General features: G+C 36.0%; 1 protein-coding gene across 5 annotated transcripts in view; it reads left to right on the top strand.

Moving 5' to 3' along the window:
* Positions 1–23,507, top strand: part of JMJD1C (jumonji domain containing 1C) — a 311,987-nt gene that overhangs the window by 54,656 nt on the left and 233,824 nt on the right. The gene's annotated exons all lie outside the window — the stretch shown is intronic.

Raw genomic sequence — 23,507 nt, 5'->3', positions numbered from 1 at the left:
TTCCAGTCCGTCCTTGGATTAGAGTGTGTTTTTGAGGCCAAAGGCTGTGGCATGGTAGCCAGATTCCACCTCTTTCCCCAGTAGATTCTTGGATTTCTAACCGGAAACGATGAAAATGAAAATTTTTTATTTGAGGGTCATAAAAATTAACCTTCCCCTCTCTCCCTACCGCCTTCCTATCAGTCCCTCCTTTCTTTTTCTTCCTACCTTTCCTTCCTTCCTCCCTCCCTTTCTTTCTCCCTTCCTGTTTCTTCTATAGGGTTGGGTTTTTTGTTGTTGTTATTAGAAGTGAATAGTGCTTTTTAAAATCATCTGTTCCAGGGTTTTATACCGTTTTAAATGAAGCAAGACACATTGTAAATTAAAATACTAAATGCCCAGCTGAACCTTTGTCTCTTTTTTCTTTTCCTTACTTATGACACTGCCAGTAGTTTCCTTCAGTAGTGTAGGAACGTGTGAGATTTTGAGACAGGATATGCTCTGTCAGTGTTACAAAGAGCATTTTCACTGGGGGACAGTTTGGAGATAAGGGGGCAGAGTAGAGGCAAGACATTCATAAGCTTCCTAAGGTTGGTTTAGGAACACATGATCCATGAAATTTATTACTAAGCCCTAGGACATCTAATTTTCATAGAGAATTTCACACTTGGGAATATTTTTTCTTTTTATATAAAGGTATATGCAAGATCACAATTCTAAAATCACTTTAGTATCTATCTGTATATGTACATGTTTTAATATTTCTGTGGGAGTTTCTGTAAACCCGTTTCATGACTATAGTTGTGATATATGTTGTCATATGGCATGTATTAATGTTGATTTGATGTTGCAAAATGTTTGTTTTGCTTATAGGTATTTCAAATATGAAATAAGCAGAGTAGAGGTCATTTAAAATTTCTCATTGTTTATTTTCATTGAAAGGAAGAAAAAGAATCTTCCTTGAAGTTTGATCATGATTATTCTACAATTCTGGGAATTCAGTAACTTACTTTTTCGGTAAAAGGCATGTAGTGAATTTCTCCTTTTACTCTGATAGGAAATTGTCTTGGCTTTTATATAGAAGCTAGTTAGACTATAGTTGAGCATTTTAATATTATTTCAATACAAACATGGAATGCTGTTTTGTATTCTTTTACAATATTTTATATTAGTAGACACATGAAAATTAGGATGTAGTTTTAAATTATGCATGTTATTGGTGAAGTCAAGATAACAAAGTTAAATATGGATATATTAAAAAACAATTGCTTTCTGGGCCTTCGAACCAGACAATCGCGGTTCGATTCCCAGTGAAGGCACATGCCTGGGTTGCAGGCCAGTTCCCTGCTGGCCAGTTCCCAGCAGGGGACTCACGAAAGGCAACCATACATTGATGTTTCTCTCCCTCTCTCCTTCCCTTCCCCTCTAAAGATAACTAAATAAAATCTTAAAAAAACCAAAACAAAACAATTGCTTTCTTACATGGATATTTAAATGATGTAAAGAGAGGGGTTTACAAATACCATATTTGTAAAAGACAAGATATTAGGCTGAATTTTTAAAAGTGAAAAATATGTGGGTGATGGGGATGGACAAGAAAGAACAAGAAGTTTCCTCAGGGTTGTTTACATGCATCAAAATTTACTGAACTGTATACTTAATAGATGTGCATTCACAATATGGAAATATTACCTGAGAATGCATTTTTTTCCTTCTCACTTGATGTTACTTTATTTCTGCATTTTCTTTTTTTAAATATATTTTATTGATTATGCCATTATAGTTGTTCTATTTCCCCCCTTCATTCCTCTCCACCCTGCACACCCCCTCCCCCACCATTCTTCCCCTTTAGTTTATGACCACCTGTCTCAAGTTCTTTAGATTCTATATTTCCCATACTATTTTTGCCCTCCCCCCTATTTTCTACCTACCGTCAATGCTACTTATTTTCTGTACCTTCTCTTCCTTTCTCCTTCTCCCACTCCCATGTTGCTAACCCTCCATGTGATCTTTATTTCTATGGTTCACTCCTGATCTAGCTGTCCTCTTAGTTTGCTTTTATTTTAGGTGTGGTTCTTAATAACTGTGAGTTTGCTATCCTTTCACTGTTCATCTTTTTTATCTTCTTTTTCTTATATAAGTACCTTTAACAGTTCATATAATAAGGGCTGGGTAATGATGAACTCCTTGAATTTGATCTTCTCTGAGAAGCACTTCATCTGCCCTTCCATTCTAAATGAAAGCTTAGCTGGATAGATCAATCTTGGATGTAGGTCTTTGGATTTCATGACTTGGAATACTTCTTTCTAGCCCCTTTTTGCCTGTAAGGTCTCTTTTGAGAAATCCACTGACAGTCTGATGGGAACTCCTTTGTAGGTGACTGTCCCCTTATGTCTTGCTGCTTGTAGGATTCTCTCCTTCATTTTAATCTTGGCTAATGTAATGATGATGTGCCTTGGTGTGTTCCTTCTTGGGTCCAACTTCTTTGGGACTCTCTGAGCTTCCTGGATTTCCTGGAAGTCTATTGCCTTTGCCAGGTTGGGGCAGTTCTCCTTTATTATTTGTTCAAGTAAGTTTTCCACTGGTGGCTGTTCCTCTTCCCCTTCCGGTACCCCTATAATTCAGATGATGGAAAGTTTAAAGATGTCCTGAAGGTTCCTAAGCCTCTCATTTTTTTTTTTAAATTCTTGTTTCTTCATCCTTTTCTATTTGTTCATTTTTTTCTTCCTTCTGGTCCACTCCTTTGATTTGAGTCCCAGTTTCCTTTTTATCACTATTGGTTCCCTGTGCATTTCCTTCATTTCACTTAGTGTAGCTTTCATTTGTTCTTCTAATTTGTGACTAAAATCAACCAGTTCTATGAGATCCTGATCACCAGTGTTTTGAACTGTGCATCTGATAGAATGGACATTTCTTGGTCACTTAGAGTTATTGGCTCTGGGGCTTTGAGTTCTTCTTGAGCCATAATGTTCTGGTCTGTTTGCGCCTGTTTTGTATGAGGGGCAGAGCCCTAGGTGTTCACCAGGGTGGGGCAACTCAGTTGCTGGGTTGTGATGCTGTATGTGGGGGCGGGGTCAGAGAGGGGCAGTAGTGGTCCTCTCTGCTGCTTCCTGCCACTGGGGCCTGCTTGGTATGTCTCACTTGCATGCTCCTTCATCTGGTTTATGGGTCTGGGTGAATGGTTCATTGTTGTTTTACTTCCACCTAAGCCTCCATCTTGGCCGAAAGTCCGGTTTTTCCTTTTTAAAAAATATTTTATTTATTGTTAAAGAGAGTGGAAATGAGGGAGAAAAAAGGGGGAGAGAAACATTCATTGGTTGCCTCTCACAAGGCCCCAGCCGAGGACCTGGTCTGCAACCCAGGCATATGCCCTGACTAGAAACTGAACCAGCAACCTTAAAGTCTGTGGAGAACCTTTTGTTGTGCAGGACAATGCCCAATCTGCTGGGCCATACCAGTCAGGTCTGGTTTTTCTTGATTTGGAACCACAAATATGTTACCTGATACACATGGTAGTATTTCATTTCATTTTTTTTGAAAGAATATGAAAGGTATTTTGTTGATACTCTTGCCTTGTATATTGTTTGATGTTAAGACACTAGACTTTTGTCTTACCAACTCTGAATAACTTAAGTGATGATTTTAAGGAAGGGTGATATATTCTGCTTTACTGTGTGAAGGTGTATCCCAAAGCCTTGAAGAATTATTTTAATGTATATAAAACACAAATATTGAACTTTATAAATTAAAAATATATAACTTGAACTTTTATATTAATAACTGTGCTATATTTTAAAAATTTTAGGATAGTGGTGTATCATTAATATTTTAGAAATTAACAAGAAATTGCAGCCTTTACTTTAAGTCATATGCCATAAATATTGTATGTTTCTATTTTATGTTAGTGTCGGCCAGATAAATAGCCATAGGTACACTATTCCTTATCTGCAGTTCTGGTACCATCAAAATGTTTCTTAATGATTCAACTAGAAAACCTGACTGATTGAACTCTTTTTTTTAAAAATAAAAACTAATATAAATAGAATATTTTTGTTTTGTAAGAGAAATATTAACATACTTAATTTTAGGGTACGCTAACCTCCACAGGTTTATATATAATATCTGCATTTTTACATACAACATAGATACTATATATATACTATATTATTATACTCAACTACCACAATATATATTTTGTTCAACTTTATAACATCTAACAGATTTGAACTCCAAAACACTTCTAGTTGAAAGGATTTGAGATGAGAGATTTTTTAAAAAAACTAATACTGATGGTTTTTAATGGTAGTGATTTAGTGGTAAGAAATATTGCTAATTTCATTTTTTCAAGATTTGACAGATTACATTTCTGTTTCATATTCAGATAAACATTTTTTTCATGGTGGATTTTTAAAAATGTTTTATTTGTATTTATTTTTAGAGAGAGTAGAAGGGAGGGAGACAGGGAGAGAAACATCAAAATTTCTTGTGCACCTGCTACTGGGGACCCAGCCTGCAACCCAGGCATGTACCCTGACTTGGAATTGAACCAGCAACCCTTTGGTTTGTAGGCAGCACCCAGTCAATTGAGTCACAGCAACCAGGGCTCATTGTGGATTTTTAACAAACGTGTTTTACACAATGTACCTTTGTTTTAAGGTGGTTGTTTATTAAAAATTGAAATTTTTCAAAATACCAAAACATTCCCTGAAATTATTTAATGGAACAAAATTTTTTTCATGTAGAATTTATATTTTAGCTATTGTATAAAATTCTTCTAGTAATAAACTCATTGATGAAAACAATTTTAATTTTATAATAGAGAACCTATTGATTTCATTTTAAAATACACAATTAATTATTAGAAAGCAGCTTATACATTACTGTTTGGCTGAACATAGTACTAAAATTCTAAGGTTTATAACATGGTCTAGTCCAGTTTTCTGGACTCTGCCAATTGGAATTATAAGTCATATTGAGGATCCTGTTATTGAATTTGAGCATGATAGATAAATACTTTAAAATATAATTATAAACCTATTAGAGTTTTTAATAAAAAGTATGAATATACTGAAATCTGTCTTTTGAAGTTTGTTGAGTAGTTATATTTCTTTGAATTTAAATTTTGGATTACACATTTTTTAATAGTTTGCAAAATTCAATTACAGTATGTCATCTATATTTGTTGATATCAGCCCAACAAAACCATTCTTAGTAGAGTGTCTATTGAAATTAGTTTGAGTAAATAGTAATTGTATGTAAGTATATATAAATATATGTAATTGATCACTTAAATGACCTTAGATTTCACTGAAATATTTCTCAAAAATACTTTTAACATTTCACTTGATTTATAATTTTTTGAGCCTTGGTTTTTTCATTTATCAAATCAGTGAATGGAATTGATCTAGATCCTGTTTTTCTTCATATGCCATTGTGGAATTGTGATGTTAATAGTTTTTATCTGAAATGTTTTAGAATAAAGTGTTTATTAAGCAAAAATAAATTTCAGATCTGCCCTGAAAACTCTTAATTCTGACTTAATGAAACTTTTCATTAATGACATACCTATTGTTATATTACAAGGACCACAGTTCCGTGTAAATAATGTGATTTCTGTTTAGAGTTTCTTTGGATGATCAAGATATGTTCGTAGGATTTAGATTTTTATCATTGGACTAATTGAGATAGAAAAATAAACATTTCATTAGTACAAAATTGGGCCTTGAAATAATTCAAGATCTATTCCTTCATGATTTAATTTTTTTTTGGTGAAAATACCCAATAGTTGAAATTAATCAAAAGAAGTAAGATATTGCTTCTTCCTTTCCTGGCTATAGTTCCTCCAGCCTTCTTAGTATTAAAGATGCAGCCCCTTGCCTAGTGTGTGTTGTATTTCAATCTTGCTATTCCCTTTGGAGAATATACTTATGCTGCTTTTCATCATTACTCACAAATCTGCAGCTTGAGCATTGACCTTAATTTGAATCCTAAAGACAACTGTTGTCTTTATATGAACATCCTACATTTGCGTCTGAAGTGTAATTTATTGTCTTCATGTGAAACTAGCTTTTCTTGTGAGACTTATCTTGAAATCTCATCCAGATATGAAAAAAACTTCATCCTTTACCTCTTCATCACTTAGAATGTAAGTACTTACTGAATCCTACAAATTCCTTTCTTTTTAAGAAAGAATTTATTCAGGAATTTATTTTAATTTTTTTCCTTTTTATTGAATTTATTGAGGTGACACTGATTAACAAAATTATACATCTTGTCGGTGCACAATTCCACAACACATCATCTGTACACTGCATTATATATTCACCACCCTAAGTCAAGTCTCTGTCTATCACCATTTATCCTTCCTGTACCTTAGCCCACCTGCTGCCCCCGCAGCAGCTCTCAGCCTGCAAATTTCTTCAAATTGCAGTCTTCTCTCCACACCCTCTCCAGCCTTCCCCTCCCCAGTTTGTACCACCACTTTTTTCAAACCCTCATTGCTCCAGGCATGTATTCAGTGATATTTTTACTTTGAAGTTTCTTCCTTTTCCCAGTTACTCATCTTGAGTTTTCCTTTAGCTCATTTGAGTAGTTTTTCCTTTGCTTATCTGATAAAGTCCAAACTCCATTTCTCTAGTGTTTAGTATCACCAATCTTGTTCCTATTTTTTGAAATTTAAAATTTACTATTCATCTGTGAAAGTGTTGTGGTGTCCAGCAAATCTGTTGTAATTTAAAAAATATTACAACCCAATGTTTATGAAGTCATGAAATGCATTTTGTTTCCTTTTAAATTTCATTTACTCATAAAAGTTTCTGATGTCAAACCGATGTTAGATATATCTCTTTTGTTAAAAATGATTTTTCTTGGTGTTGCATGAACTGAGTCAAGTGAGAAGATATTCTTGTTGAATCAAATGATGTATTAAATATGCATTTGTGTTTGTGGAAAAAAAACAGTGTTTTACAAAATGTTCATGAATCTAGAAATCTTCTTTTTTTTTATTTTAAGATATACATTTTCCACATTTTAATGTTTCTGAAATTAAGGCAGAGTTTACATATATTGTAACTTTTTTACCACTAAGCAGAATATTGAGTGGCATGTACTGGTAGTGATCTTCCTGCAAAGTGAGTGACCTTAGTTGTGTAGTACTTTTCAGTCTTAGTATCCCTTTAAACTCTTAAAAATTATTGAGGATCCTAGGGCTTTTCTTTTTGTGTGTTATATCTATTGATTTTTAGTGTACTAAAAATTAAAATGGAAAAGTTAGTTGTCACATTCAGTTACTTGTCAGAAAGTGCTGTGATACTACCTGTACCTTATAGCAAACTGCTTTGCACATTGGTGAGAGAATAAGAATGAAAAGGGCAAATAAAGTTTTAGTATTATGAAGAGTTTTTACTTTACTAACCCTTGAATGGGTTCAGTTACCTGTGGAAACCAGTGAAAGTATCATCTAATTATCTCCTTAGCTGGGATTATTTACATTGGAATTATGGCAGGGGTTTAAATTTTAAATTGGATTTACTTTCTTCATTATTCCAGGTGAATTCTAATATTATATTATTATGAAAATGATGTATGGTAAATGTAGATTTCCTGTCGCACACTAGAGAATGTAAAAACAGAAATTGCAGTAGAAACTAGGCATTAAAAGAATTGATTTTAGAATTTTTTAAAGCCAGATGTCTGTGATTCATTCATGTCTTGTGAAAGATTGTCACTTAGGAGCTGAAGAATCTGATCTGTCTGTCAAAATTTTAAGTTGAAGATTCAGAAATTATCTTTAGGTTCAGAGGAATGTCAAAGGAAGCAGTATGCTAGTATATGGATAAAGTTATGCATTGCCATCCAGTGTAAAATGGCTTCGTATATTTAATATAAGATTTATTTTCTTCTTCAATTGTTATTCTGTAGATTGAATGTTAGTAACAAGGCAATAAAGTAAGATATATAAACTGAAACAATTTAAAATTGGTAAACTATTCCAGTGTGCTGAATAGCATCATGGTTTTATTTTTCTCTGTCTTTTTCTTCAAAACCACATTAATTAAACTACATAGATCACTCCTGGTCAAGATGGGGTCATAGGCAAACACGGCTTTCCTCCTCGCACAACCGTATGAAAAGTACAACTAAACTATAGAACAACAACCACTCAGAACCATCAGAAATTGAGTTGAATGGAAGTCAGAAAACTATGGAATTAAAAAAACTACATCCCTCTAAATTGGTAGGAGGGGAAGAGATGCAGAATGGGCTAATCCCACTCCCACATGTGGTGGATAAAAAATTCAGGAGTGAGGAGTATTAGCTCCACACCAGGCCTCTCAATCTAGGGGTCCAGTACCAGGAGGGTAAGTCCCCATATTGATCACAAAAACTAGCAGGGACTGAGTCAGTAGAAGAAACTTCTGGAGTCCTAAGCAGTTCCTTGTAAAGAACCCACACACTGACTTACTCAGACTCATTCCATCTGAGCTCCAATATTGGGGTAGCAGCTTGAAGGCACCAGTGGCTACAGGGAGGAACTGAGGTACCTGGTCTCAAGGTGAGACCTGGGGAACAGTTTTCTCCCAGACAGAAAGGTAGGCAGAGGCCATTGTTCCTTTTCTGAACCCTCCTTGCACAGAGCCCCAAGCAGGTGCCATATATGAGACTCTATCAACCTGGCTAACACCGTTTGCCATGCCCTGGAGGTCCTTTGAGGCTGAGGCTCTGCTCCACCTAATTTACAGGCCCACTGAAACTGTTAATAGTGGCTTTTCCATATGAATGGCTAGTCTTGCATCATACTTCACAACTTTCTAAATCCTATCAATCAAGCAACAGCCATCATCAGGGAGCCCACAGTCCCCATACCTCTTGCTAAGTGGCCCCAGGCCCAGCACTAGCAGCAGCCAGCCTAGGTTCACAGCTTGGCTTTGCCTGGGAACCTCTAAGCCCAGCACAAGTAGCAGGCATCTCCAGATTGTTTTGTAGCTCATGCAGGGTGGCATGACCAGACAAGTGAATGACCAGAGGGTATAGGTGGAAAAGAAGAAACCTGAGGGTACTGAATTCTCATCTTCAACCTCTTCAATTAGAGCAGCTTTTATTTTATTATTAGTTTCATTTCATAATCATTTCTCAGGTTAAAAAAATGTTATGTAGTTTTTTTGTTTTTGTTTTTTTTCAGGAAGAAGGGAGTATGCCAGTGTTAAAGAGAAACTTTTACTGACAGAAAATTTTTAATCTGGTAGCAGATACAGGGAGAATTACATAGCATTCAACTGTTGTTAAAGACCATACATATCGACCTGGCTGGTGTAGCTCAGTGGATTGAGCTGAGCTGGGCTGCGAATCAAAGGGTCACGGTTCAATTCCCAGTCAGGGCATATGCCTGGCTTGTGGGCCTAGCCCCCAGTGGGGGCCATGTGAGAGGCAACCACGTATTGATGTTTCTCTCCCTCTCTTCCTCCTTCCCTTCTCCTCTCCCCCCAAAAAAGAAAAAATATTTTATAAATGACAATGAATATTATTATGGCAAATGAATAACTCTTGCTCAGTAATTAAAGATCAAAGTTATAATTATAAAATGACACATACTGAGGATATTTCTGGAAGAGATTAAACTGAAGTGATCCAAGTATATAATTTGTTAGTGATGGGTGGGAACCTACAGGAAAAGATCCTAATGTGTCTGACTAAAGTCAGTGATTCTCAAGTTTTTATCTTACATTCATTGCAGTCTTCCAGTGGATAAGGGTTGAGCTTTAGTATTCATGAAAATCTTGGAGGGAGTTCCTTACTTACAGTGCTATTTTCTTTACCTCATAACTAGATATTTTGATCTTGAGCATGAGGAGAACCAAAAATTCCTATTTCACTAAAAAGTGTTTATTAGTTACTAAAGCAACCTAAAATGCTATATCCAGAATAATTTCACTCACTGCTGCCCTCATCAGCCCAGTTTAGTCTGCCACTCTAAGTAACTGTTTTTATTAATTCAGTTATCTTTCTTGAGTTTCTTTGCAAATATCTGGGCAAGTGTAGATAGTCTCATTTCTCCCATTAATATGTGATCAATTTGAGCATCACTAAAAGGAAAACCACACAGTATGAATCTCTTTATAAGATATAGTAGGAAGTACACAGTCTAGCCATCGAAGTATTTTCACTGAAAATTATTGAACTTGCATGTAATCAAGCTTTAATATTCAACCACTATTTATAGGACATATGCAGGTAGAGGATCATGTTAAACCACACCATGAGTATGCAGTCAGCCAGATTTACAGTGTGGGAAATTCTAGGGTTGTGACATGTGATATTGTGGCCACTAGCCTTCTGTGGCAATTTAAATTAATTAAAATTTAATGATTAAAAAATTAGTTCCTTATTTGCTCTAGCCACATTGCATGTCCACATATAGCTAGTGGCCATGGTTTAGGAGACTCAGAAATTTCATCATTGCAGAAAGATCTGTTGGATACAGCTATTCTAGAGTAATCAGAATAATAGACAAATTAACATACAGACTAGTAGAAAGGAAGAAACTATAATAAAAAATTTTAAAAGACAAGAAAGGAAGAGACAAAGAACAAAAATTAGAAAAATGAAAGCACAGAATAATATATGTAGATATCATTGTAACCTACATAGATGACTAAATGCTTCTCTTAAAAGGCAGGTTATCAAAGCTGAAGGAGAAAACCAACATAATATACCTATTTGCTGTTTATAACAAATCCATCTGAGATGTCAGAATACTTAAAGGTAAATGTAAAGAACGGGGAAAAACTTCATGAATATGCTAATTAGAGACATGGCTATGTTAACGTCTCATATTTAAGGCATGAAGCTTTATTTGGGATAAAGAGGCTGTCATGGTAAAAGAATTTATTCAGTGAGAAGTTACAATTTTAATTTTATAAGCTCCTATGAAATAACTTAAAACAATGCTGAGATTGATAGATTAGAAAAATACATTTATAATTACAGTGAGATTATTGTAAATAACTGATAGGACTAGCAATAAAAGATATATCAGTGATGAATAGAAAATTTAGAATAAAAAGAACATTTCACAAAATGGTTCTGTGAATGAGATAATATATTCAATAAATATACAGTCATTCAATAAATACTGAATAAATGTTGAAATGCTTTTATTCAACAAATATTTGAACACCTAGTATATACCAGGTAGTGTTCAAAACTTGTATGTTGGTATACAACCTTAATCAAATGTAACATATTGTCATGTGTAATCTGATCATTAATTTTAAAGGCTTAATGAGTGATAACCATTGATAACTGTATAGGTTCACAGAAGTGAGTGATACAGATTTGAAGGATGCACTTACTGAGGAAACAGGACATTTTGAATCCTGAAAAGTAACTGGCAATTAGAATATGAGAAGAGGAGTAAAATAGTTTTGGTAGGGAGAATAGAATGAGAAAAAGCAAACTAGTCGCTTTAAGAATAGGATTCCGCCCTGGCTGGTGTAGCTCAGTGGATTGAGCGCGGGCCTGCGAACCAGAAAATCGCGGTTCGATTCCCAGTCAGGGCACATACCAGGGTTGCAGGCTGGTTCCCTGCAGAGGATGCATGAAAGGCAACCATACATTGATGTTTCTCTCCCTCTCTCCTTCCCTTCCCCTCTAAAGATAAATAAATAAAATCTTTAAAAAAAAAAAAAAGAACAGGATTCCTTTGGCAAAACCATAGGAATAATATGAAAATTAGGGCCTAATTGTAATATCAGAAATTGTGGTATGTCTAGGGAGTGGTTGGGTGAAATGAATAACATAGTAATTGTCCCATTTTTAGGCTTTACAAATATTTCTGAAGGTAGATGGAAAGGTCTTGGTGCATGTACATAGTTCATTTTAATAGCTGAGATAACAGACTAATTTTCATAAAAATTGTACCTGTTTACACGTCTACCTGCAGTGTGGGGGCGACTTGGCCCACAAGTTCCCCCATCCTCCACGGATAAAAGTAAACACTACCAAGACATGATCTGCTTGGGGAGGAGAGGTGGCTGATCCCTCAAAGGGGAAGGGCCAGGAGCTCCTTCCTCCAGGGGGTTGTAATAAACAGGAATACAGGGTGGCAAGGATTAAACAGTAAATAACATTTCAAAGAAATCTGAGGGCTTAGTCTGAGTCAGTGTCTGTCAGGAAAGGGGGTTGCAGAAACTTTGGGAGACATACTCATGTCCTGCTCAGACTCTTGCCATGTGAAAGCACTCTTAGCAAAGCAGGTTTCACAGAACTTTTAGGAATTCTTTCTTATGCCTGATTACGTGGGAACTGGCCATTCCCAGCACAAGGCTGCACCACCCTCTATTTGTTTCCAGGCTTAAGTCAGGTATAGGAGGCAGATAGCCAAAGAATTCTCGGAGACTTCTCACAGAGGACTCAGGCTTCATCAGAGTGAGGGGCGTTGCCATGGTCCATCACCCCCTTTCTCCATAGCCCCCCAAGTCCTTTCCTGGGGCCTCCACCACGTGATCGTGCCTGTCTTAGGTGACTCACCCCTTGGGGAATCTTATGGGTCATTGGCTAACTGATCAAGTATTTGAGGCCAGTTATGGAAAAAGCAGAAGCGGTGCTCCTGCCAGGGAGAAAAGCTTTGTCCCCTTCGTGGCTTATGGTCCGAAGGTCACTCACTGAGCTTTAGCCATGAGGGGTTTCAGCTCCTCAAACCAGGCAGGGTGGTCCACAACACTGCAGTTTACAAGAGCATCAGTTTTTCTCACACTCAGCAGTATTGGATATTAGTCATAGTCTTTGCTTGATGGGCAAAAAAAGGGTACTCTCCTTTAATTTGCATTTATGCATTTTTTTGAGTTTTGTGTGTTTATTGGCCTTATTTTAAGAAAATACTAGTACCATGTTCATATTTTGGCCCATTTTGTGATTTTCTTTTCTTACTGATCTATAGGTGCTCTTTTTGTATTTACATCTGTTCCTTTTTTTTTTTTTTTACATGGGTTGTGTGTTTTTCTAGTCTTTATTTTTCTTTTTAAGATTTTATTTATTTATCTTTAGAGGGGAAGGGAAGGAGAGAGGGAGAGAAATATCAATGTATGGTTGCCTCTTATGTGTCCCCTGCCGGGAACTGGCCTGCAACCCAAGCCATGTGCCCTGACTGGGAATCGACTAGTCTCTATTTTTACATGTTCATACTGCATTTCTCATGGCTTTGCATTTGTAGTATTACTAAGTTTTTTCCTTTGACTTCAGGATATTATGTCTTAGTTAAGAAATTCTCTCTAACTCAAAATTATTTATTTTAAAAACATTTACTCCCCTTCCCCACTGTTTCTTGTTACATAAGACTAGAGTATTTTAATAATCATAGTTGTATAGAATTTTAATAAGTAAGACTAACCTCTGATTATTACTTTTCATTTTCAAAAATATATTGGACATTCTTGCATTTAGGTTTTTTTAAACTTTTTTATTCTCACCCAAGCACATGTTTATTGATTTTATAGTGAGGGGAATTGAGGGAGAGAAACAGTGATGTAACAGAGAAACATTGATAAGTTGCCTCCTGCACGCACTGCTACCAGGTACGGAACCCTCAACCCAGGCATGCACCCTTACCAGGAATGAAACTGTTGACCCTTTGGTTTATGTGGGATGACGATCCAACCAGCTGAGCCATACCAGCCAAGGCTAAAACTTTTTATTGTGATAAAATGTTCATAACAGAAAACTTAGTATTTTGAACACTTAGTGATATTAAGTACATTCACATTCTTGTGCGACGCGACTATCACCAATATCCATCATCAGAATTTGTCATTCTAGAAAGAGTCTCTGTACTCAATAAATGGTAATTCTTCATTCCCTTTTATTCTATCCCATGGTCATCCCTAGTTTACTTTCTGTCTCTGAACTTTCCCATATTTCATAGATGTGAAGTCATACAATGTTTGTCCTGTAGTGTCTGGCTTATTTAACTTAGTACAATGTTTTTTTAAAGTTCATCCATGTTTTGTGAAGTATCATAACTTCGTTTTTACCACTAAATAATATTCTCTTGCATGTACATACCACATTTTATTTATCTGTTCATCTGTTGATGGACACTTGATAACTCAGGTTCTATCATTTGCCTATGAGTAATGCTGCTATGAACACTGGTGTACTAATATATGTTCAGGTTTGTACTTTTTTACAAGCCATTTTGTACACACACCACCATTTTGATTGCTTTTAGATTTGTTGGAAGTTTGAAATCAGAAAGTGAGTCCTCCAACTTCAAAAATCTTTTTTATTGTGTTTTTTCCATTACCAGTTAGCTCCCTTGTATCCCCTTGGCCCTCCAACTTTGTGCTTTTTCAAGATTGTTTTGGCTATTTGGGGTCTTTTGAGATTCCATATGAATTTAAGGATTGATTTTTCTATTTCTGTAAAAAATAGCATTGGACTTTTGATATACATTGTATTGAATTTGTAGGTTCCTTTTAGTGTTGATAGCTTAACAGTATTATTTACATTATCCAATACAGTTTTAGTGTTGATAGCTTAACAGTTTTAGTGTTGATAGCTTAACAGTATTATTACATTATCCAATAAATGAACACAGCATGTCTTTCCATTTATTTGTCTTTAATTTTTTTTCATTGTATAGTTTCATTGTACAGTTTTTTGCCTCTTTGGTTAATTGCTTAATATTTTACTCTTTTTGATGCTTTTCTAACTGGAATTATTGTCTTAATTTTCTTTTCAGATTGCTCATTGTTAGTGTATAAAATGCTGTTTTTATTGTGTATCTTGCAACTTTGCTGAATTGGTTTATTCTAACAGTTTTTTTCTGAGTCTGAAAATATTAGTGTTTTCTACATATAGGATCCTGTCAGCTGCAAACAGAAATAATTTTTCTTTTCAATTTGGATGTTTTCTTCTTTTTTGTGTAATTTTCTATGTAGAAGTTTCAAACCATATTGTATAGAAGTGGCAAAATGAGCATCCTGTCATGTTCTTGATGTTAGAGAAAAAGCTTGCAGTCTTTTACCATTGAGTATGATGTTAGCTGTGGAATTTTTATATATGACCTTTACTATGTTGAGGTACTTCTCTTGTTAGTTTTTTTTGTGTGTGTTTTTTAATGATGACAAGGTATTGACTTTTGTCAAATGCTTTTTCTCAATCAATTGAAATGACCATGTGTACCCCCCCACCCTTCATTCTTTTAATGTGGCATTTACATTGATCTTTGTATGCTAAGCCATCTTTTCATTCCCAGTGCAAATCCCACTTGATTATGTGTATAATATTTTTATGTCTTTAATTTTTAAAAAATTTATAGCTCCCTCTGTCATTTTTCCTTCCCTCACAAATATCTTGGTATAATTTTCCTTGGAATTGTATACCATTTTATACATAAACTTGGGAACAGTTAACATCTCTTATTGAATCTCTACTTGAAATAACTTGGAATATTCCTTCAACTATTCCATTTTTTTAAAACTAATTCAGCAATCTTTAAAATGTTGGTCTTGTGTTGTTAGGTTTATTTTAGATGCTGTATATTTTCATTTTTTTAAATCCTCACCAGAGGACATGCTTATTGATTTAAAGAGAGGAGAGGGGAGGGAGGGAGAGAGAGAGGGAGAGAAACAACAATATGAGACACAAACTTTTGAGATTAGTTGCCTCTTACTAACACCCTGACCAGGGAACAAACCCACAACCTAGGTATGTGCCCTGATCAGGAACTGGTCCAGCAGTCTTTGTATTTATAGGATGACACTCCAGCTGAGCCACACCAGCCAGGTATGTTTTGATTTTTAAATGTATGTGGACATACCATGAATTAATAATATGTAAATAAATTACATATTTTTCTGGGAGTTATATATATTCAGCTTATGTAATTGTTTACTAGCTGTTTTACTAATGGGCTTAACAAAGTTATAGTAGAGGTCATATGTAAGATAAATGTTTTAAAAAAAACTGAAATGATAATGCCATTAGCATCTTAAATCTTGCCTGCAGTTTTCAGTAGACTGTTAAAGATATTATTTTCTTTACATGTCTCTTATTTTATAATTGTAATCAGTGGAAACATAAACTTATTTTATAAAGCATTACTTTTAGGTGTTAGAGTTCATCTTTAAGTAAAATTGTAATACAGATTTCTATATGCAAAAATATAGACAAAAATACAAATGTTTTGACTTTCAGTCAAGATGGTAGCATAGGTAAACACAGCTCACCCCCTTATACAACCACATCAAAACTACAACTAAATTGTAGAAAACCATCAGTCAGAACTGTCAGAAGTTGAGCTGAATGGAAGTCTGACCACTATGAAAGTAAAGAAACCATACCCATCTGACTGGTAGGAGGGGCAGAGACTTGGAATGGGCTGATCACACACCCACATGTAGTGGATAAAAATTCTGGAAAAATATCTCAGGAGCCAGGTGTACCAGCTCCACACCAGCCCCCACAGGCCAGGGTACCAGTGCCACGAAAATAAGTCCATCTCCATAACATCTAGCTGTGAAAACCACTGGAAAATGAGTTGGTAGAAGAAACTTCTGGAGTCCCAAGCATTCCCCTTAAAAAACCCAGACACGATTTTATTCAGAATCACTCCCTCTGAACCCCAGCACTGGGGTAGCAGCTTGAAAGGCACCAGTGGCATGAAAGGAGGAACTGAACTGTTTGTCATCAAGGCAAGAGCTGGGGGACAGCTATCTCTCAGACAGAAAGGTAGACAGAGGCCATTGTCACTCTTCTGAGCCCTTCCCCCATAGAGCCACAGAGCCGGCAGGTGGGTACCATATCTGAGATTTCATCAGCCCAGCTAACACTGCGTGTCCTGCTCTGGAGATCCCCTGAGACTTTGTTCCACTCAAATTACGGTCCACCCAAACTGTTAACCAGGATTTATCCGTATAAATGGCTGGTCTTAGCTCATGCTTCACAATTTCCTAAATCCTTCCAAACAAGGAACAGCTAGCCTCAGTAAGCCCCCAGGTCCCATAGCTCTTGCTAAGTGGCCCCAGGTGTGGCACTAACAGCAGCCAGCCTAGACTCACAGCTTGGCTTCACCTGGGAATCTTCTAGCCCTGCATAAGTAGCAGCCATCTCAGATTGCTTTAGAGCTTGTATAGGTTGGCCCCAGACAGAACACAGATGGGGGCTGATGTTGGCTTATACCACCCAGGAGAAACCAGAGCCTGTGCACCCAGTGGACAGCTACAGACCATGTCAGAGCAACACTACCCTGCCCCTCTAAAACTGATCCTTCATGGAGGGCAGAGGTTGTGGTCAGAGCCAGTCCTTGCAGCTGACTAGCCTAGGTAAACCCCTCCCAGTACCTTGCCAACAGCAATCAAGACTCAACTACAGGAGGAGAGTATACTCAGCCTACATGAAGGGTACACCTCAAATACCTAGCTGAATGGTAGGGGAGACTGCCACTGTACCTACAGGACACCTAGTACATTAGGCCATAGTATCATAGCAGTTCTACCTAATACATAGAAACAAACACAGAGTGTGTGCCAAATGAGGAAACAAACATGGCCCAGACGAAAGAACAGATCAAAACTCCAGAGAAAGAACCAAACAAAATGGAGATAAACAATGTGTCAGATGCAGAGTTCAAAACACTTCTTAAAAAGATTTTCCAGGAACACAGTGAAGACCTCGACAGCATAAAAAAGATCCAGTCAGAAATGAAGGATACTCTAATTGAAATAAAGAATAATTACAGGGAATCAACAATAGAGTGAATGAAGCTGACAATCAAATCAATTATTTGAAATATAAGGAAGCAAAAAAACAACCAATCAAAACAACAAGAAGAAAAGGGATTCCAGAAAAACAAGAATAGTGTAAGCAGCCTTTGGGACAACTTCAAGTGATGCAACATTCACACCATAGGGGTGCCAGAAAGAAAACAGTAAGAGCAAGAAACTTGAAATCTTTGAAAAAATAACGAAAGGAGCCTGGCTGGTGTAGCCCAGTGGATTGAGCGGGGGCCTGCAAACCAAAGAATCGCAGTTCGATTCCCAGTCAGGGCACATGCCTGGGTTACAGACCAGTTCCTAGCAGGGGATCCACAAGAGGCAACCATACACTGACATTTCTCTCCCTTTCTCCTTCCCTTCCCCTCTAAAGATAAATAAATAATCTTAAAAAAATAATAAAAGGAAACTTTTAAAATTGATTAAGGAAATAGACATGCAAGTCCAAGAAGCACAGAGTCCCAAACAAGATGGCTGCAAAGAGACCCATTCCAAGGCACATTAAAATTAAAATGTAATGGTTAAAGATAAAGAGAGGATCTTAAATGCATTGAGGGAAAAGAAGTTAGTTATGTAGAGGGGAGTTCCCATAAGACTGTCATATGATTTTGCAAACTTTGCAGGCTAAAAAGGACCGGCAGGAAATATTCACAGTCATGAAAAGCAGAGACCTACAGCCAAACATGTCTACCTAGCAAACACATCATTTAAAATCGAAGGGAAGATAAAGAGCTTTCCAGACAAGAAAAAACTAAAGTTCATCATCACCAAACCATTATTATATGAAATGTTAAAGGGACTTACTTAAGAAAAAGAAGATCAAAACTTTGAACAATAAAATGGCATTAAACACATATCAACCATTGAATCTAAAAAAGACAAACTAAGCAAACAAGAAGAACAGAGACAGAACCATGGATAAGGAAGGCATTTTGATGGTTACCAGATGGTAGGGGTTATGGGGGAATGGATGAAAAGGTGAGAGGATTAAGGAGTAAATATAGGTAGTTACAGAATAGTTATGGGATGTAAAGTACGATGTAGGAAATGGAGTAGCCAAAGAACATACATGCACAACCCATGGACATGAACAATGGCAAGGAGCATTGCCTGAGAGAGTGGGGGGGGGTACTATGTGGAGTGGGGCAAATTGGGGAAAAATTGGGACAACTGTAATAGCATAACCAATGAAATATAATTAAAAAATACAGATGTTTTGGTGATTATTTATTATTAAAAGCAGTGTTAATACTCTCAGACTTCTTAACATTTAAAGTGCATTTCACTTATTTCATATTATTTTCTAAGCTATCATTTTTTTTAACTAATGCATTTTCAAAGTCCTGTATACAGCATAAAATTACAGTCTGTTGAGGGTAGCATATATGTCAGTCATCTGTAGGGTTCTTTTTCATGTCCTCTGCAATGGAGTCCATTCTGAAATGATTTCTCAGCTGTGTTACATTTTTCAGAGGACTGTTACGCTTTTATTCCTCAAGAAACTTAAATTAGTGAAGTTTAAACCATGGAGAATAGGAAACTGATCTTACGTACATTATAACTTTTTATGGCTTTTCTTCAGGTTTTAATATTTTGAGCCTTGATAGAGTTTAGGAAATAGTAGATCAAAACATTTATTTTAAACAACAGATGGTTATACTTTCTGGATCTTGACTGAAACTATTACTTCTGAAATTTTAAAATATATGAGGAAAATATTTTGTTTTACTAAATACCAAAAACACAAACTTAGGTGTATTAGGTGCTAATTTATTGTCTATTCTCTTTTCTCATTTCTATTTTTATATAGTTCTGAAAAGAAATAATCCAGGTTTTGACAAAACTTTGTTTTATTTGACTAAATAAACTAAATAAACTTCGACTAAACTTTTATTTAGACTTTGTTGAAATGAAGTTTTTTTGTTTTACTTTTTAAAGCAGTTTTGACTTTGACAAAATTAGCAATCAATGACACATTTAGAAATTTTTAATATCTTCAATGGGATCTTTTTAATTTTAATAAAACAATAAATATGAGCTTTTTCCTTTAACCTTTCTATCATAGTTGATATACCAGAATTAGATGGGCAGTACACTTACACTACTGATTCCTTTTAGTTGCAGTAATAATGCCACAGAGCTATAGAAAATAAGATTTAATCTCTTCAGATTTTAAGCTAGTACCTTTATCATTTCTGTCCTTTTAAATTTTGTGGAATATTATGAGCTATGTTAAAGTTAAAGTACCCTCAAGGTTAGAAGGAAAATGTACAGACTCAGAGAAATTGGACTGCTCACTTAGTGGTGCAGAAGGAAATGAAAGAGGTGAGACACATGTTGAATTTGATTATAGGGAAAATGGGGAGGATATCTAAATCTAAATCTATTACCATTTTGTACCCTTTAAAATGAGAGGTTTCTGTTCCTCTGTTTAAAAATCTTCCACATACTATAGTATAGGCTGCTCTTTGGTGAAAAAGGTATTTTGAACTTTGTGGAAATAATGTAGGGACATGGGGAACTCTGATGAGGTCAGGGAAGCTATAAACCTTTGAGTGCTTTTGTGATGTGCTGTGCTTTATGGGAGGCTCTGTATAAGGTCAAGCTTAAGAAACTTAGAGTGTCCTGTTTTTATTTTAGTCTCTTGAGCAGATTTTTTATTTAAAAGTTGGTTTCTATTGTGTTTATAAAGTGCTTATATTTTCTCCCCAGAGTTATATCAATACCTACAGATAACCTGAAACATAAATATAATAGTAAGAAAAATTGTGTTGCAAAGGAAGGCATTTCCTGGTGATTGGAAGAAAATTGGAATCCCTGTATTGTAATGAAAGTAGTGCCTATTGTATTTTTGGCCCTTTGACATATGAAATATTTGAAACTGACCCCAGTTTCTTGACTCATTTTATTTCTTGAACTTCAGCAGGCTTTTGCTCCATTACTCCAGGGAAATTGCTATGATCAAGGCCACAAATGACCTGTTTCTTTTAAAATCAAGTGTCATTTCTTGGTTTTTATCTTACCTGACCTATTAGCAGCATTTAGTATGGTTAATCATCCTCTCTTCTTTCATATATTTTATTCATTTTGCTTTTATGACATTGTGCTCACCTCATTTTTTCCTCCTACTTTTCTCATTTCTCCCTTGAAATTTACTATGTTGGTTTTCCTCATTTCTAAGGGGCTCAGTTCTTGGACTTCTTTTCTTTTGTATCTGCACTCCAGTTCTTGATCAGCAAACCTGTTCCTCTAACCTTAAATACCGTCAATATACTTACGATCCTCACATTTATATTCTAGATGGGACCTTGCTTTTGAAACTGAGATCTTGAAACAGCCTATTCATTGTCTACATTCTGATTTATAATGGGCATCTCAAAATTAACCCATCCATAACTGGCCTCCTGATAACTCTGTCCCTAAACATGCTGTGCTTTGAGTTTTCATCAACCAGGAGTGGCAGCTCCATCATCCCAGTTCAGGACCTTTGAAGTACTCTTTGACCACTTTCTTTCATGTTTCATATCCAACCCGTCAGCAAAGTCTTTTTGGTTCTACATTCAAAATGCATATAGAATCCCTCTCCCGTCACTATCAGTGTAGTTTTAAGACAACATTATCTTTTGTCTAGGTTTTCCTGTAGCTTCTAAATAGTTCCAGTAGCCTCCTAACTAGTTACTTAGTAATAAGTAGGTACCTAACTAGCCTAACCATAGTAGTCCTTAACCCATAAAGTACCTATAGCAAGTATTCAGATACATCACTTCTAGGATCAAATACTTCCAAAAGCATCTAAACTGATTCAGAGTAAGTCATAAAAGACTTAAATGGCCTTCTTCTCATTGGCCCACTTTAACCTCATGTTCTGTTCTCTGAGTTACATGTTCTTTTCCAGCCCCATTGGCCTCCTTGCTATTTCCTGAATAATTCAGGTATTATCTTCCCCTGTGCCCTTTGCACTTATTTCTCTGCCTAGAGTACTCTTCTCCAAGATAACCACATGACACATTCCCCCAGGTAAGTATGTTCAATATTAATAGCTTGCTCACTGTGGTCTTCTCGGACCGCCTTAACTAAAATTTCCCCCCTTCTCTCCTTTATATTTTGTATCTCCTCTCTTACTCTACTTACCTTGTCTCTGATTTCTATCAGATTAAACATTTTACTTACTTTTTTACACTAGAATTAAGTGTGATGAAATGAGGATTTGCCTGTTTTGGTAACTCCTGTATTACAAGTACGTGGAACATTGCTTAGTAGCTAGTAGCGATTTATTTAATTAATTAAAATACAAAGCAATATCCTAGAATTTCCTGAAGTTTAACTTTAATTTGAGATACATTATTTTATAGTAAAAAACCTAAAAGTCAAAAGAGAACTTTTTAATGTACACATGTATGAAGTCAGAAAACTTTGCAATTGTTATGCATTTGGTTTCAGTAAATGTTTGTTGAATGAATAAATACCAAGTGTATATTATGTGGTCCCCATTGTAGGCTAATCTGAAATTAAAGAGTAAACCCACTCTAAGGGAATTTATATACACATTTATAGTAGAGAGAGCTTTGTTGAGGTATAGCTTACCTACAAGAAATAGCACATATTTAAATGATATATACAGTTGATCCTTGGACAACATGGGCCTGAACAGCTTTGGTCCACTTATACTTAGATTTTTTTCAGTAAATACCTGTGCTGTTTGCAGGATGCGTAGGGTTGACTACTCCATTTTATATAGGGGATTTGAGCATCCAGTGATTTTGGTATTTGCAGGGGTGCTTTAACCAATCCCTCTGCCCTTCCATGGATACTGAGGGACAGCTTAAGTTTTGGGGGATTCAAAAGTTTTAAATGGAATTTTGACTATGCAGGGAGGGGGTGGTGGCACCCCAGCCCCTGCATTGTTCAAAGGTCAACTGTATAAACATAGGTAAAAGATGCATAATCATGAAATTAAAACATATCTCTTAATCCCAAAAGTTTCTTTGGAATGTCTTTGTAACCCCCCTTCCTGCTTCCATTCCTTCTCTCCTCCCACTGCCCTCCCCCCAGTCTCGGGCAACCACTGATCTGCTTTTTTGTCACTGTAGATTATTTTTATACAGAGTTCTGGAAAATGCAAGTAATCGTATAGTATGCTTTTTTTTTTTTTTTTTGATCTGGCTTTTTTTTTTTTAAATCCTCACCTAAGGACATGCTTACCAATCTTTTAGAGAGAGGGAAAGGAGGGAGAGAGAGGGGGAGAAACATTGATGTGAGAGAGAAACATCAATTGGTTGCCTCTTGTATGTGATCTGACTGGGACTGAATCTGCCCTGACTGGAAATTGAACCCATGACTTTTCCATTCATGGGACAACAGTCCAACCAACTGAGCAACACTGGGCAGGGCTCTGTGGCTTCTTTTACTCAGCATAATTATTAGAGATAAATTCATATTGTTGGGTGGATTAGTAGTTTATTTTCGTAGCTGAGGAGTATTCCATCACGTACATGCCAAAATTTGTTTATCCATTTTTCTGTTGGTGGACAACAGGTTTGTTTCCAGTTTTGGGGTATTACAATAAATGTGCTATGAAAATGTACTTTCATTCTTGAAAAAAATACCTAGCAGTAGATTAAGTCATGCCAGTTATCTTCAACTTTTTAAGAAAGTGCCATACTTTCCCATGCACAAACACCATTGATACCAGTTTTGCATGAAAGCTCCAGTTGTTTCACATCCTCACCAACATTTAGCACAGCCTTTTTAATTTTA

Source organism: Artibeus jamaicensis, unplaced genomic scaffold (assembly GCF_021234435.1).
Source record: "Artibeus jamaicensis isolate MK-2021 breed Jamaican fruit bat unplaced genomic scaffold, CSHL_Jam_final contig_332, whole genome shotgun sequence".
Classification (NCBI taxonomy): domain Eukaryota; kingdom Metazoa; phylum Chordata; class Mammalia; order Chiroptera; family Phyllostomidae; genus Artibeus; species Artibeus jamaicensis.
The sequence above is the reverse complement of the archived record's forward strand: the minus strand, read 5'-3'. Positions and strand labels throughout refer to the sequence as shown.